This window comes from Bombina bombina, chromosome 7 (assembly GCF_027579735.1).
Source record: "Bombina bombina isolate aBomBom1 chromosome 7, aBomBom1.pri, whole genome shotgun sequence".
NCBI lineage: Eukaryota > Metazoa > Chordata > Amphibia > Anura > Bombinatoridae > Bombina > Bombina bombina.
This window is the reverse complement of record NC_069505.1, coordinates 209406999-209423757: the sequence shown is the minus strand read 5'-3', so window position 1 is coordinate 209423757 and position 16759 is coordinate 209406999. Positions and strand designations below refer to the sequence as shown.

General features: G+C 40.1%; 1 protein-coding gene across 1 annotated transcript in view; it reads right to left on the bottom strand.

Annotated features, from left to right (window-relative positions):
* The window catches only part of SBF2 (SET binding factor 2), a 1344181-nt gene that overhangs the window by 584468 nt on the left and 742954 nt on the right, over nucleotides 1-16759 (bottom strand). The gene's annotated exons all lie outside the window — the stretch shown is intronic.

The window sequence follows — 16759 nt, the reverse complement described above, 5'->3', positions numbered from 1 at the left end:
CAGCGCCCCAACCTAGTAGGCTGGCGTCTGTTGTTACAATTGTCCAGTCTGGCCTGCTGAATGGCATCCCCCTGGACAGATGTGGCCGAGAAAGCCACCATAGAAGAGAATTTTTGGTCTCTTGATCCAGATTCAGAGTAGGGGACAAGTCTGAGTAATCCCCATTCCACTGACTTAGCATGCACAATTGCAGCGGTCTGAGATGTAGGCGTGCAAAGGGTACTATGTCCATTGCCGCTACCATCAAGCCGATTACCTCCATGCATTGAGCCACTGACGGGTGTTGAATGGAATGAAGGACACGGCATGCATTTTGAAGCTTTGTTAACCTGTCTTCTGTCAGGTAGATCTTCATTTCTACAGAATCTATAAGAGTCCCCAAGAAGGGAACTCTTGTGAGTGGAAAGAGAGAACTCTTCTTTTCGTTCACCTTCCATCCATGCGACCTTAGAAATGCCAGTACTAACTCTGTATGAGACTTGGCAGTTTGAAAGCTTGAAGCTTGTATCAGAATGTCGTCTAGGTACGGAGCTACCGAAATTCCTTGCAGTCTTAGTACCGCCAGAAGAGCACCCAGAACCTTTGTGAAGATTCTTGGAGCCGTAGCTAATCCGAATGGAAGAGCTACAAACTGGTAATGCCTGTCTAGGAAGGCAAACCTTAGATACCGGTAATGATCCTTGTGAATCGGTATGTGAAGGTAAGCATCCTTTAAATCCACTGTGGTCATGTACTGACCCCTTTGGATCATGGGTAGAATTGTCCGAATAGTTTCCATTTTGAACGATGGAACTCTTAGGAATTTGTTTAGGATCTTTAAATCCAAGATTGGCCTGAAAGTTCCCTCTTTTTTGGGAACCACAAACAGATTTGAGTAAAACCCTTGTCCGTGTTCCGACCGCGGAACCGGATGGATCACTCCCAATAGTAAAAGATCTTGTACACAGCGTAGAAACGCCTCTTTATTTGGTTTGTTGACAACCTTGACAGATGAAATCTCCCTTTTGGGGGAGAGGATTTGAAGTCCAGAAGATATCCCTGAGATATGATCTCTAACGCCCAGGGATCCTGGACATCTCTTGCCCAAGCCTGGGCGAAGAGAGAAAGTCTGCCCCCCACTAGATCCGTTCCCGGATCGGGGGCCCTCAATTCATGCTGTCTTAGGGGCAGCAGCAGGTTTCCTGGCCTGCTTGCCCTTGTTCCAGGACTGGTTAGGTATCCAGCCTTGTCTGTAGCGAGCAACAGCTCCTTCCTGTTTTGGTGCAGAGGAAGTTGATGCTGCTCCTGCTTTGAAATTACGAAATGAACGAAAATTAGACTGTCTAGCCTTAGGTTTGGCTCTGTCTTGAGGCAGGGCATGGCCTTTACCTCCTGTAATGTCAGCGATAATTTCTTTCAACCCGGGCCCGAATAAGGTCTGCCCTTTGAAAGGTATGTTAAGTAATTTAGATTTAGAAGTAACGTCAGCTGACCAGGATTTTAGCCACAGTGCTCTGCGTGCCTGAATGGCGAATCCGGAATTCTTAGCCGTAAGTTTAGTTAAATGTACTACGGCATCCGAAATAAATGAATTAGCTAGCTTAAGTGTCTTAAGCTTGTTTGAAATCTCATCTATAGTTATTGAGTCAAGAGTCTCTTCCAGGGACTCGGACCAAAAAGCGGCCGCGGCAGACGCAATACATGCAAGGGGTTGCAATATAAAACCTTGTTGAACAAACATTTTCTTAAGGTAACCCTCTAATTTTTTATCCATTGGATCTGAAAAGGCACAGCTATCCTCCCCCGGGATAGTGGTACGCTTAGCCAGAGTAGAAACCGCTCCCTCCACCTTAGGGACCGTCTGCCATAAGTCCCGTGTGGTGGCGTCTATTGGAAACATTTTTCTAAACACAGGAGGGGGGGAAAGGGTACACCGGGCCTATCCCACTCCTTAGTAATTATCTCTGTAAGCCTCTTAGGTATAGGAAATACGTCAGTACTCGCCGGTACCGCATAATATCTATCCAGCCTACATAATTTCTCTGGGATTGCAACGGTGTTACAATCATTCTGAGCTGCTAATACCTCCCCTAACAGTACACGGAGGTTTTCGAGTTTAAACTTAAAATTAGAAATGTCTGAATCCATTCTATTGGGATCAGAACCGTCACCTGCAGATTGAAGCTCTCCGTCCTCATGTTCAGCATACTGTGACGCAGTATCAGACATGGCCCTATTATCAACAGCGCACTCTGTTCTCACTCCAGAGTGATCACGCTTACCTCTTAGTTCTGGTAATTTAGCCAAAACTTCAGTCATAACATTAGCCATATCCTGTAATGTGATTTGTAATGGCCGCCCTGATGTACTCGGCGCTACAATATCACGCACCTCCCAAGCGGGAGATGCAGGTACTGACACGTGAGGCGAGTTAGTCGGCATAACTCTCCCCTCGTTGTTTGGTGAAATATGTTCAATTTGTACAGATTGACTTTTATTTAAAGTAGCATCAATGCAATTAGTACATAAATTTCTATTGGGCTCCACTTTGGCTTTAGCACATATAGCACAGAGATATTCCTCTGAATCAGACATGTTTAACACACTAGCAATAAACTAGCAACTTGGAAATACTTTTCAAAGCAATTTACAAATAATATGAAAACGTACTGTGCCTTTAAGAAGCACAGAAAAAAGTTATGACAGTTGAGAAATAATAAACTGAGAAACTATAACATCAAATTCTTTCCGGCAAAAACACAATTTTAGCAAAGGATTGCCCCCATTAGTAATGGATAACTAACCCTGAATAGCAGAAAAAAAGTACAGAAATAAACGTTTTTTATCACAGTCAGTTACAATCTCACAGCTCTGCTGTGAGTGATTACCTCCCTCAAAATAAGTTTTGAAGACCCCTGAGCTCTGTAGAGACGAACCGGATCATGCAGGTAAGACAAGAGACTTCTGACTGAATTTTTTGATGCGTAGCAAAAGCGCCAAAATAGGCCCCTCCCCCTCACACACAACAGTGAGGGAGATCAGTAAACTGTCTTAAATTAAATAAAACGACTGCCAAGTGGAAAAAACAGTGCCCAAAACATTTTTTCACCCAGTACCTCAGAAAATTAAACGATTTAACATGCCAGCAAAAACGTTTAACATCAAATAAATGAAATGTCATTAGAAAGCCTGTTGCTAGTCACTGCAAATTAGGCTAAAGTCTTATGCATACAGTATTATCCCAGTGAAGTGCCATTCCCCAGAATACTGAAGTGTAAATATACATACATGACAGCCTGATACCAGTTGCTACTACTGCATTTAAGGCTGAGCTTACATTATATCGGTATGGCAGAATTTTCTCAGTCAATTCCATTGTCAGAAAATAATATGCTGCTACATACCTCTTTGCAGATTAACCTGCCCGCTGTCCCCTGATCTGAAGTTTACCTCACTCCTCAGATGGCCGAGAACAGCAATATGATCTTAACTACGCCGGCTAAAATCATACAAAAAACTCAGGTAGATTCTTCTTCAAATTCTACCAGAGAAGGAACAACACACTCCGGTGCTGTTATAAAATAACAAACTTTTGATTGAAGGTATAAAACTAAGTATAATCACCACAGTCCTCTCACACATCCTATCTATTAGTTGGGTGCAAGAGAATGACTGGGTGTGACGTAGAGGGGAGGAGCTATATAGCAGCTCTGCTGGGTGAATCCTCTTGCACTTCCTGTTGGGGAGGAGTTAATATCCCAGAAGTAATGATGACCCGTGGACTGACCACACTTAACAGGAGAAATAATAATTATTAATTAATTTTTTAAACAATATCCTTTATTATTATTTTTAAATCTTGCCAATCAATGTTTTTAAAAAAAAGCAATTAATAATAATTTTCTTTATATAAATTTTTAGGTTAGCACATATTACCCAAGTATCAGGATTGGTGTTGGTACATCGCTATTACCAGTAATAGGAGGCAATAGAAGGGAGAAGGTATTGTTAATATTGCTTTAAGAAAATGTTAATATCCCCGTAAGAACATTTAGCAAAGTGTATTTTAGGTAGAAGCCTCACAGCCGTTATGTTTAAGCAAGATATTATGATAAGTTGGTGTTTATATGTTTCGATTTATTTATGTACCATTCATGTATATGCATTAGGCTTAATAGTAAAATGTATATTAGGCAAACAGTTGTTCTGAATGAAAATAATAGTGTGGAGACCGGCGGCTCCAATCTGACTCACCGTAGCAGAGAGACATGGATTGAGAATGGGTGTGTCAGATTGGCGCTTGCGATTGGTCCATTTTCCAACCTATGGAAATGTAGCTGGAGTTTTAAGAAGAGGATCCCCGCGAACTAGGACATTAAACGCGGAGTCTTGAGAAAGTCCCGATAAAGAGGACGAAACGCGTAGACTGTATAAAGGGACACTGTTGAAGACATTAATACTTATTGCTTTTACAAGTACTTTTTACTATTAACTCTTTGGTTATTAACACCTACACCTAAGCCTGCGGACTTCCCGGAGACGCCATATCTGAATCCAGCGTGGAGGGCTATCAGAGAGATTGCGGTCCAGTGGATTGTTAAACCTAAAGGCTTGAATATTGCTAACTTCTTGTAAGTGCAATTTGTTTTTAGCGCTCGATAAAGTAATAAAACTTTTACCTTGAGTTGCGGTTGCGCTCTGTTCTTTTCTTGTGTTCACAATAAAACCACTAACTGCACAAAGCAGTTAACGGTTCTCTTAATGGGCCAGTCACCTATGTAATTACAATTGACAAAAATAGGGGCTGTGAAGGGTTAAAATGGGCACTATTACTGTAGGCATGTCCTGCCAGAGTGATCTAGGGCAGCTAGGTACCTGAAATTGGAAAAATAAATCTGTCAGAAGGAGAGCAGGCTAAAGGTCCCTAGCTAAGCTGTACCTGTGTCAGAGTACCTTCTAATAGCCTCTAGGCTGTGTCTGTGCTGTGGTATATCACTTACTTGAAGTTTCACCCTTCCAATTCCTTACCAGGCGCAGAGATACAGCAGTATCCAGTAGAGAACCTATCGAGTACTAGTACAGATACTGCAGAATATAGTTGAGGAAATACTGTTGTCCCCCAGAGGGAGGTTAAGGACAAGTCCCTGCGACGCCTAAAGGGTAGCTATGGCTGAAATCCCATAGAGATATACTGTGCACATAACAGGGTATTCCTATGTCCCTGTATCATTCAGCTTGCAGGAAACCTCTTCCGTCTTCTTTGTGAATGATATATCCCAAAGGGTCTCACATTGGTCTGAGCTCCCAAACACTAATCCATAAGCAAGTAGCTTTAACACCCCTATTCTCAGCCTTCTCCTGTGAGGCCAGAACTGAGGAGAGGTGGGAGGTTATTAAAGATCGTGTGGATTCTTGGCCTCCTCCTAATGGCGGGAAATGTATCCAACATGTTATTGCGCCCTATGGATCATCATCTTTATACGAAAGAAAACCGCTTTAACCCCTTAAGTGCCAACGACGGATCTGAGCCGTCGCAGAGTTTCCCACTCTGGTGCTAACGACGGCTCAGGGCCATTGCTACCACTCTCCCACCTTGAGGGAGGTCTGGGGGCTCCCACCCACTCCTACCCCAGCGATCGGGCCTGCATAGTGACAGGCACCGCCGTGGCTTCACGTTATGCGCGGTGACGTCATGCGCAATGACATGATGACGTCACCGTGCAACTTTATTTAAAATTAACAATGTTAAGTATAGGAGCAGGGGGCATGCTGCTTAGAAGCCTAACCTTTCCAACAGTGTTAAAACAGTGTTAAAAAAATATTTAAAAAATAAATAAATAAAAACTTAAAACAGCTTAGCACCCAGGTGGGAAAGTGCTTAACACTCAAAGGGTTAAAGGGACATTAAACACTAAATACATGCTAGATAGAATGATGCATTCAAAGAAAAGATTAGTCCATGACTAACATGTAGATGTATTTTTAAAGTTGCATTAGTTGTTTAAAAAGTGACAAAATAAGTGTAAAGTTTTTGTGTCTATAAAACACTGGGAGCTGCCATGTTGTAACTTGTGTTACCTTCTCTGCTGTGGCCAATTAGAGACAGTTATAAATAGGTCACTAGAGTGTGCAGCCAATGGTTGTGCTGGATTTAACAGTGTTCTGCACTTCCATTTCTAACAGGAACTGAAAAGCTCACAATTTCAGAATGGAATTACAGGCAAAGAGGACAAAATAAATAAAGTATATTGCAGAGCTGTTTTATATATACAATTTATCATTTATATTACCATCTCAAAGTGTTTAATGTCCCTTTAAAGAAAGCTGCAGGTATAAGAGGAAAAACAATAGCATGGTGAGTAGTAACCCTGCTACTGTAAATGTACCCACAAGTTTAATGTCACTTTAAATGCACACACCAATTTCCTGAAAATCAATGCTACAGTATATCTACATCATCTGGATAAGGTCTAGCATTCACATGTCAATGTGTCCTTTTAAAACAACTTTTGTAACTATTGACTTCTAATGATTTTAAGCCACTTACACAGATGTTTTAGACATTCACAGTATTGTTAGGAGCCTGAATGTGTTCATATTTACATTAGGAAATTGGTAAAAGGGAATTTGCATCTACCCATTTTCATCTGTTAAATAATTTTCATCTAAAATATTCAGCTTTTGCCACAATGCTCCACATGTTCACTGACCAGGACAGATGATGGGGATTCTTTTTCTTCTGAGATAGTTTTGCCAGCTAAAAAGTTTCCACAGGAATTTTTTATTTGGATTATGCTAATCAAACACAGAAATACGTTATATAAAATTATTTCAGAAAGAGATGAAGGGTCCAAGTGTACACCACTGGGTAGTGGGGGGGGAGCCTTCCACATGTCTAAAATAACTGAGACCCATTTAAATTAAAGGGACAGTTCATCCAAAAAAATTCTCCCCTTTAAATTATTGCCAATAATCCATTTTACCTGCTAGAGTGTATTAAATTGTTTACAAGTAGCTCCTTTACTCCTATTTCAGCATTTGAAATAGCCAATTTAGCCTGTGGTATATCCACCTATACTGAAAGTTTTGATACTGGAGTATAGGCTATTAAATAGCCTAAGTAAACACAGCCAACAGAAGAAGTTACACTCTCAGTAGGATGCAGGATAGTTAAGCAATAAAATGATAATTGTCCATTGTTCTGTCTATGTATTGAGCTTTGGTGTTCCAGCCAAATAAAATATAATGAAGCCAGTGTGTGTACACAGTTATAACATAATGAGATCTGATAATACCTTTAAGTTCAACTCATTGTAATGGGCTGTGGTTTAAAAGCACAAAACCAGCTACTTCATATATACAAATAAACCTGAAAATGCAATTTCTCAAATATTTTATACTCTGCAGCTGGTATAACAAGTCATTGAAAATACATTAATGATAAAACAATTTTACAGTGTACTGTCCCTTTAAGTGGGGCACAAGATCCCTCATATAATAGAAGAAAATCTACTCTTTTAAACAAGGCATCACATGACATTTTAGATGCTTCTGATGTGAAATATGCAATTTCTTAATTCATTGTAAATCATTAATTATATATAAGTTATACTCGGTTTAAAGTGATACAATACAACATGCGAAAAACCCATACACACATAATATATCTATCTTTAATCAATCTTATCTCCTATTTATCTATCTATATATATATCATGTATCTATCATCAATTTCTTATCTCTCCTTCTATGAGCTATTTCTATATCATCTCTCTATCTATAAGATATCTATCTATCTATTATCTATCAATCTATCTCTTATCTATATATCTCTTGTCTATCATCTCTCTCTCTCTCTCTCTCTCTGTGTATCTATCTATGATCTATCTATCTCTATTATCTCTCTAATCTATAACTTTCTATTTCTTATATATCTGTCTATCTCTCTGTATCTATCTATCTATGATCTATATCTATCTAGCATCTCTCTCTCTCCATCTCTCTCTCTATCTCTGTCTATCATGTCTCTATCTATCTGCCTGTCTATCCATCTATCTATCCTTTTAATTTAAACAGAACGCAAATTATGGAAGAATACATTTTTGTGAGTATTAAAAGACTATTAAACTGCTACTGTTCAGTGACAGAGATTTGTTTTAACAAGATCACTGTGCATAAAGCAAATAATATAAAGGAGCAATAAAAAAAATGCTGGAATGTGAGGCGGGGCGTGACCGTTCATGGAGACGGACGCATGAACGAGTAGCTCCGTAGCCTTTCGCAATTCTTTGGCTCACAACTTGTACCAAATCAGGTGCAAAACATAGAAAACCTAGATGAAGCTCTCGGCTATAGACTGGGGACAACATTCTACCACCTTACACCGCTGATCGCGGCGATATTGCTCTGGAATCGCTCCATAACGAGTCCCGGTCGCCATCTTGAAACCAGGGCCTGAATCACTATCGGCTCCCTCGACCAGAGGTTAACGCTGTTCATTCAGCCACTGCAGTGACTTCACTTACGACAAAGGAGGAAAGGGACAATTGACAGCCAACATGTATATCACTGGGGTAAGAGCGGCTTGAAGAGTTAAATGAATGTGCGTAGCAGCACACCGCATGGCTCCAATCCCTGACACCACATAGCAGAGCTGGGTGTAACAACGGCCACATAACACAACGCTACATACCCCATAACCAATCATAAATGCTTGGGTAGATTCGTTATGCAGGCTCTCTATCAAAAAAGGTGGGTCCACACCACATTAATCTGAAAGGCACACGGTACTACACCCAGAGGCATTTTGAGCATCCTGTGGACACAATTACCCCTTCATATAAGCTGCAAATCTAACAATTACAAGATGCTATATTCACTTATATGATCAAACTAAGGTTAAGAGCGCCCTGCTAGAAATATAATATACCCCAGCAGAGATCGCTGCAATTCACAACTACAGGGCCCACAGAGTACATCTGCCTTGATATTACCGCTCACCCCACTATACCCTCACCCTTTCTGCATATGGCAGCGAGGAAGTCCAACAGGCAGACCAAAAGAGCAAATAAATTAGAAATACCGTCAGTAAGCTCTTACTTCACCCTGCAGGAGCAAAACCAGCACTTTGAGACAGCAGCCGCCATACAATCTGACACTATGACATCCCAAACTTCTCAACAGACACCTCAATCCTCCTCAGAACAACTAACTCAAATCCAAGCTACCATAGCTGCACTCCCATCAAAATCGGACATAGCCGACCTAAAATCTTTTATTAAATCTGAACTATCGTCCATTAAAAAAGATATTGGCGAGCTGGGCTCCAGAGTTGAATGCCTGGAGGAGGGGAAGGAAAATCTGGAGTCTATAGTCAGTGATAACACCCAAACCATTAACTGCCAAGACGCCATGATTCAGGACTTACAATTAAAAGTGGAGGATCTTGATAATAGAAATCGTCGCAATAACTTGAGGATTAGAGGGATCCCTGAAGACGTCACCCACGAAAATTTACTTACATACCTTCTGCAACTCTTTAAACTAATGGCACCATCGCTGGACTTAACGGACTCTGCACTTGAAAGAGCTCACAGAGCCTTACGGCCTAAGCCTAAACCCGAAAGTCCCCCCAGAGATGTCATTATGAAATTTGCCTTCTACCAACATAAAGAACTCATCTGGAAACAAGCCAGAACACAGAGCCCTATAACCTTTCAAGACAGAGCCCTACAAATCTTCCAAGATCTGAGCCCTACCACAATTGAAAAAAAGACGCTCTCTCAAATTTATTACCTCCACTCTACAACAGTATCCGTTACAGATGGGGATACCCGTTTAGCCTCCTAGTGCAAAAAGATGGAAAGACTTTCATTTACAAAGACTTGGAGGACCTTGAATCTTTATCTAAAAATCTCAACCTGGCATTTCCAAGCCAGCAGCATCAGACACAAGACTCACACCACAAGCCTCAAGATCCCCGCCACAGCCAGCGTGACGGCAGATGGACTCTTGTAGCTAAAAAGAAGCATAGAGACCCCTCAGTAATTTGAGGGAAATATAATCTTGCTTGGGACATTGCTCCACTTGATCTCATGGACACTGAGTACAGGTCGTATGATAATTGTAGATGTTTACTGTTATGACCTTTAACAGGGTCTTTTTCCTTAACCTGCCAATGTGCACTGTTACTGGGTCTAAAGGGTCAGGATCGTGGATAATTTATGGTTAATCATACGTGTAATTGTCCACAGAATGTTTTTTTTCTATATACATAGCGGTCATACTGCCATAACCCCTCTATAGGCTTAAATGTCATCAGCTTAGTCTAAGAAATAACCCATCCCCCTAGCCATCTCCACACCTTAAGTAACACCAAGGAAGTCCTCCCCCCTTTATTACAGGGGGTCAAAAGACCCTCTCTTGAAAGTAATCATAGGACCTGGGAGAGTACTCAGCTCTATTGGCAGGACGACCAATAAGTAAATCAGTTTGACTTATAGAAATGGGGGAGGTGGTTGTTGCACTCCTGTTTGTTTCCTTTTCTTGTTCTTTTTTTTACTTTTTTTCACAGGTTAGTGATGTTTGTCACTGTATATCAATAGAAATGTTTGTATTTCAAGGATATGTTATTTAATGCACCTCCTTTTGCTTATTAATTGCCAAAGTTTGCGAAACGCAACCTCAACAATGTTTTTCTTGTTGACTACAAGATTGTTGCTGTGTCTTTTCTCTATGTCTCTTTCCTTTCTTCTCTCTTTCTCTGCTGACCTAACTGTCCTGAATTGCCACGCCACAAGTGAACATTACGTAACTTTTTCCCATGATTCTTTCATGTCAGTAAAACCCATAAGGTACTCCTCCCTGCACCTCTATGCTTAGCTCTCATACCACCCACAAGCCCCTTGACTCTATTAGAATTCAAACCATAAATGCTAAAGGGCTTAACATCCCGACTAAAAGACATCATGCGCTACGAGATTTTTTTAAGGCAAAAAACTGATATTGTGTTCATACAAGAATCCCATTTCCTTAAAGGTAAAGAACCAAAAACTTTCACATTTAAATTTGGCACATGCTTCTATGCATCTCACTCACATTCCAAAAAGAATGGAGTAGGGATCCTAATTAAGAAACACATCCCCTTTTCCGTTATCACATCGGTCAAAGACAAAGAAGGCAGATATCTTATATTAGTAGGCCTCTTATATGGGCGCCCAGTAACTTTAGTCTCCATTTACACACCGAATTCCAACCAATCCAAATTTATTAAATTAGTCACTAATCTAATTCTAGAGCACCAAAAAGGTGTCCTGATACTTTGTGGGGACCTGAACATACCTCTAAACCCTCATTTGGACTGCTCGACCTCACACTCTTCAATACCAACCTCCCAGATTAAACGTACTAACGCTCATCTCAGGAAAATAGTTGTCCATGATCTCTGGAGGGTCTCTAACCCAGAATCCAGAGACTATACGTTTTACTCCTACCCTCATAAACGCTACACCAGAATTGATTATATTCTTACTGACGTTACCGGCCTGGCACTTTTCCACAACACCCAAATCTCCCCTCTCACTTGGTCAAACCACGCAGCGGTCATAGGTACACTCACCTGGCCTACTAAACCGATTCGTGATTTCATTTGGAGACTAGATGACCATTTGCTGGCAGACCCTTTGGTAACACAACACATAGCAAAAGCCATCACTGAATACTTTTCCTTTAATACCACCCAAGATCTAAGCCAAGATAATATATGGGAAGCTCACAAATGTGTGCTGAGAGGGGAGTTCATAGGTATTAAAGCCTCTCTATTGAAAAAAAAGCGTATATACCTAAATACCCTGTTAACCATTATAGCAGCCTTAGAACAGGACCATAAAAAAAAACCTTCAGACCAACAGTTACAGGATGCTTTACAATTGGAGAGGAATAAATTAGCTGCCTACTACAACAAAGAACACAAAAGTCTATCCCTAAAACTACAACAATCAAATTACGAAGGGCGGAATAAACCAGGCCGCTTGTTGGCACGCTATTTAAAACAAAAAACACACAAATCTTACATTTTACATATAAAAGATGATCACAATAAGGAACTTTTCACCTCCAAATCTATAGCAAATACATTTAGAGACTATTTCCAAAATTTCTATAACCTAAATAATTCACCAAACGGCTCACCCCTAGCACAGGACATTAAATCCCAAGCAATCACTAAATTCTTGGCAGACCTCCATCTTCCCCAAATCTCCTCCCAACAGAAATCCCAATTAGAAGAACCTATAACTCTGGAAGAAATCAAAACAGTTATTAAAGACCTTCCAAATGGCAAATCCCCTGGTCCTGACGGATTTAGTAACAAATACTACAAACAATTCCAGGAGGAACTACTTCCCCATCTTACCCTTTTAATCAATTATATAGATGAATCCAAATCATTTTCCTCTAGGGCATTGGAGGCCCATATTATCTTATTACCTAAACCTAATAAAACTTTAGATCACCCATCACATTATAGACCAATATCGCTCCTAAACACTGACTTAAACATTTATGCGAAAGTATTGGCGAACCGTATGAATTGCCTGCTACCAGAGATAATCCACCAGGACCAGGTGGGGTTTATCCCACAGAGAGAGGCTAAGGACAACACGGTCAGGGCCTTGAACCTCATCCAATTTCTACAAGACAGAGGCACCCAAGGGATCCTGCTGTCTATTGATGCAGAAAAGGCCTTTGACCGTGTTGACTGGTCATATCTACGTGCCACCTTGGAGTCTATGGGCTTCGGCCCTAAAATATTAGATAGAATTTTTTCCCTTTACTCTCACCCCAACGCCAGGATATCCTTGAACGGAACTTTATCTGCCCCTTTTAAAATAACCAATGGAACCCGTCAGGGATGCCCCCTATCTCCTCTTTTATTTGCCTGCTTTATCGAAGCCCTGGCATCTAAGATAAGGCAAAATCCAAACATAAAAGGGATACAAATAGGGTCACAATCATATGTCCTTTCCCTTTTTGCAGACGACATTTTATTCACACTTACTGAACCAGAACACTCTATTCCCCCACTACTACACGACTTCCAACAGTTTCACAAACTCTCCAACTTTAAGATCAATTCTACAAAATCTGAGGTACTAAATATTAATCTAGATAAGGCCACTCTACTCAGGGTTAAACAAATGACTCCCTTTACCTGGTGCAAAAACTCACTACACTATCTAGGTATAGAATTAGCAGCTACACTAGAAGAAATCTTTACCAAAAACTACGAACCTATTAAAAAAACTATAGTTAGAGACCTATCATCCTGGCTATCCAAAAGACTTTCATGGTCAGGTAAAATAAACACCCTTAAAATGAATATTTTCCCAAGACTACTATACATCATGCAAGCACTACCTATTCCTTTACCAACATCATACCTTGCAAGTATTCAAAAAGCATTTAGTGACTTTGTGTGGGCCAGAAAACCTCCTAGAATCAATCAGAACATTATGCAAAAACCTAAGTCGCAGGGAGGACTGGGTATTCCTAATATAGCGCTTTACAGACAATCCATCTTTTTGCAAAGAATAATAGATTGGCACATTCACCACGATCACAAAAGATGGGTACAACTAGAACATTTAGTATCTGGTACTTCCCACTTGGGCAGAATATGTTGGAGTTTGGAGAAAACTCACTACAAAAAGATACATAGCACTCCTTTAGTCAGGGAAACCTATTAAGTTTGGGAACGAGTCCTTTCCAAAACCACACACACCTCCTCCAAACCGTCCCCCCTCACCTCACTCATAGAAAACGGTCAATTTACAATTGGCCACACTATCCTGACAACTTTAGCAGACTCTAACATCCGTGACTTCCCAGTTTGCAAAATAACATCGGGAGACAAAATCCTCTCCCAAAGCGAACTATTAGACAAAGGGTACACCTACTTCCATAACTGGTTTAATTACCACAGAGTTAACCGATTTATCTTGTCGCATGAGCAGAGTAGAAACATGGTTAGGCCACTAACAAACTTTGAATCACTTTGTACCAGGGCCCCTCCGATATCCCACACACTCTCGTTGATTTATCAAATACTCACAACAAACACTCCAGGCTATGTCACACCATATCTTGAGAAATGGGAGGATGACTTAGGAATCATAATACTTCCTCAAACTGGCACATCAATCTTCCAAAACATCACAAAAACTTCAGTCTCGCTCTCCGTAGTGGAACTGAACTTAAAGATACTACATTGTTGGTACTTTACACCTAGGAAAATCCATCACCTCTTCCCCCATAGATCAGACTGCTGTTGGAGATGTGGCTATGGTGGCAGCAACATGGCTCACATGTGGTGGTGGTGTAACACCATCCAAACATTCTGGAGATTAGTCATTACTGAAATAGAATCAATACTAGAGGTTCAGTTTCCTCTGGACCCCCTGTTGTGGTTGCAATGCAACCCCCCTAACATAAAACATAAACCCCATAAAAAGCTATTTTACGTGTTGACGAATAGCATTACATTTTTAATAGCAAAAAACTGGAAGAGTAGGACAGCCCCACCAATAACGATGTGGTCGCTTAGGGTATCGGAACTCCTAGAACTGGAGGAATACTTTTATATGAAAAATGACAAAATGGACGTATACGCAGAAATGCTAGCTACGTGGGAATGTTATCTCAAAACTCAAATACCAGCATAGGCAATCAGTCAGGTTAATATTTACAATATAATACACAGGGATAGGGCGAAGTTTCAATCATGGGTATGGGCACCCCTCATTTGGTTCTACTTATAATAATGACGTTTATAACTCCATGACAGGGTTCTGCGTGACAAGGGCAATGGGCAACATACCGTCCTTTGTAAAATATCTACCTTGGCAGGGTGGATCAGCATTCTAATCTTTTCTTTCTCTCTCGCTTTCTTTCTTTCTTCAAACCCCTTTTATTCCTTTTCTCTTCTATCCCTTCCTAGTTTTCAAGCAATGTTATTAGCACCCACTTGGGTTTAAACACAAAAGAGGGGAGTTTACCCTCCTTCTTTACACTCATTAATACCTGTTTAAGATAAACTATAACTGACAATATCATTCAGTTTGAAGGGAGCTGCGTCTCCTAGAATGTACATTGTAAACTCTAAACTTAGTTTTCTCTTTGTATGCTATATATTTTACACAATAAAGTCAGTTTTCAAAAAAAAAAAAAAAAAAAAAAAAAACTGTGTAGAAAACAGATGGAACAGTGTAAAAAAAAAAAATGCTGGAATGTGCTAGAGCATTATATTATTACATGATTGCTCTAACAGAACTATGTGTTTAACACCTGCCAAGGGCATTTTACATACTTAAAGTAATTTTGAAAAGTATGTGAGCTTAATATGGCCAGTGATTTGCAGCTATGCACATAAGCTGCCCCTGATTGACTCAGCAGCAGTGTTCAACTCCAGCCCAGAAGTACAATGCTAGACTTTAACAATGTATTGAAACCCATTGCAGGGATTTAACAGACTATGGCGGTATCAGACTCACCTGCTACCTCTCTATGTGCCAGCCTCACCCGCAGCATCTCCCTGGGCCAGTCCATCAAACATATGCGAGCAACAACGCAATGATAAAATGCTCTAGCAAATTAAAGCATTTTTTTATAGCTCCATTATTTCCCTTTAGGTTTAACTGGGGCATGTCTTAAAAACATAAAGGTATGCTTACCGGATACTTTCATGACGGCGAGAGTACACACGATTATCACCTTTGGGATTACAAAACCCTACATTTCAGAGCTTTCCTCCACCCCATAATAGAAATAATGTATTATGTAAGCACACGTGTTGTTTTCTTTCATAACATATTGAGGTGATAACAGGTCTCAAATCTGTTACAGGACCCATTTCAACAACATGAATAATCAGAAGCACCTCCGAATTCCCTGTCTCCCTCCAGAGGCAAAAACATTAACTGTATGCAGTAGGGAATTACTGTTTTTATTGCCACTGCCTGCTTGACAGGAAATATCATCTCATATGATGTTCTCACCAGTTTATGAAAGAAAACATAAAAATTATGGTATGTGGATTACAAAATAGAATCAATTAATTGTAAAGAATTATTTTTTATAATTGTGTTATTATTTATTTGTACATCATCACAACATTCTGTAGAGTAGAATAGTCAGCATGCATGCTTGAAGGTAACATAATACGGTGAAAATGTGTGTCTGGTTTTCACTGACATTTTGTGTGATTAAAGTTACCTCACTGTACAAATAATGTGCGGCATTAGTTGGTACATTGTGAAGACACCTGAGTAAGGAAGATAAAAGTGTCAAACACACATCAGTGTCTTTTAAATAAGATTAAAAGCATATTTGTATGTATGAATGGTCATGTGCTTGTTAGCTAATGCGCATATAGATGGCCTGAAAGTCTTGTGCACGTGCTATGAAGGCAGCTAGGGAAGCTCTGTGACACTTTACTGGCTGCTCTTGGGATACGCTCTGAAAGCACTTTATATAAGGTCTTCCTATCGTCTTTAGTGTCATGTTGACATTATGGATGTTAAATATGCATATATTTATTTTATAAGCTATTCATTACAGGGTCGCCAAACTATTAAACTAACTATATTGTAAAAATATCCAGCATGTTTAGTCATTTGTCCTATGTCAAATGTGTTTTTACTTGTTAAGCTAAACCCCAGAGGAATTATTTTTATATAACAGGGTTTAATCACACTAGAGAAAGCAACGTGGCATTTTACCTTCA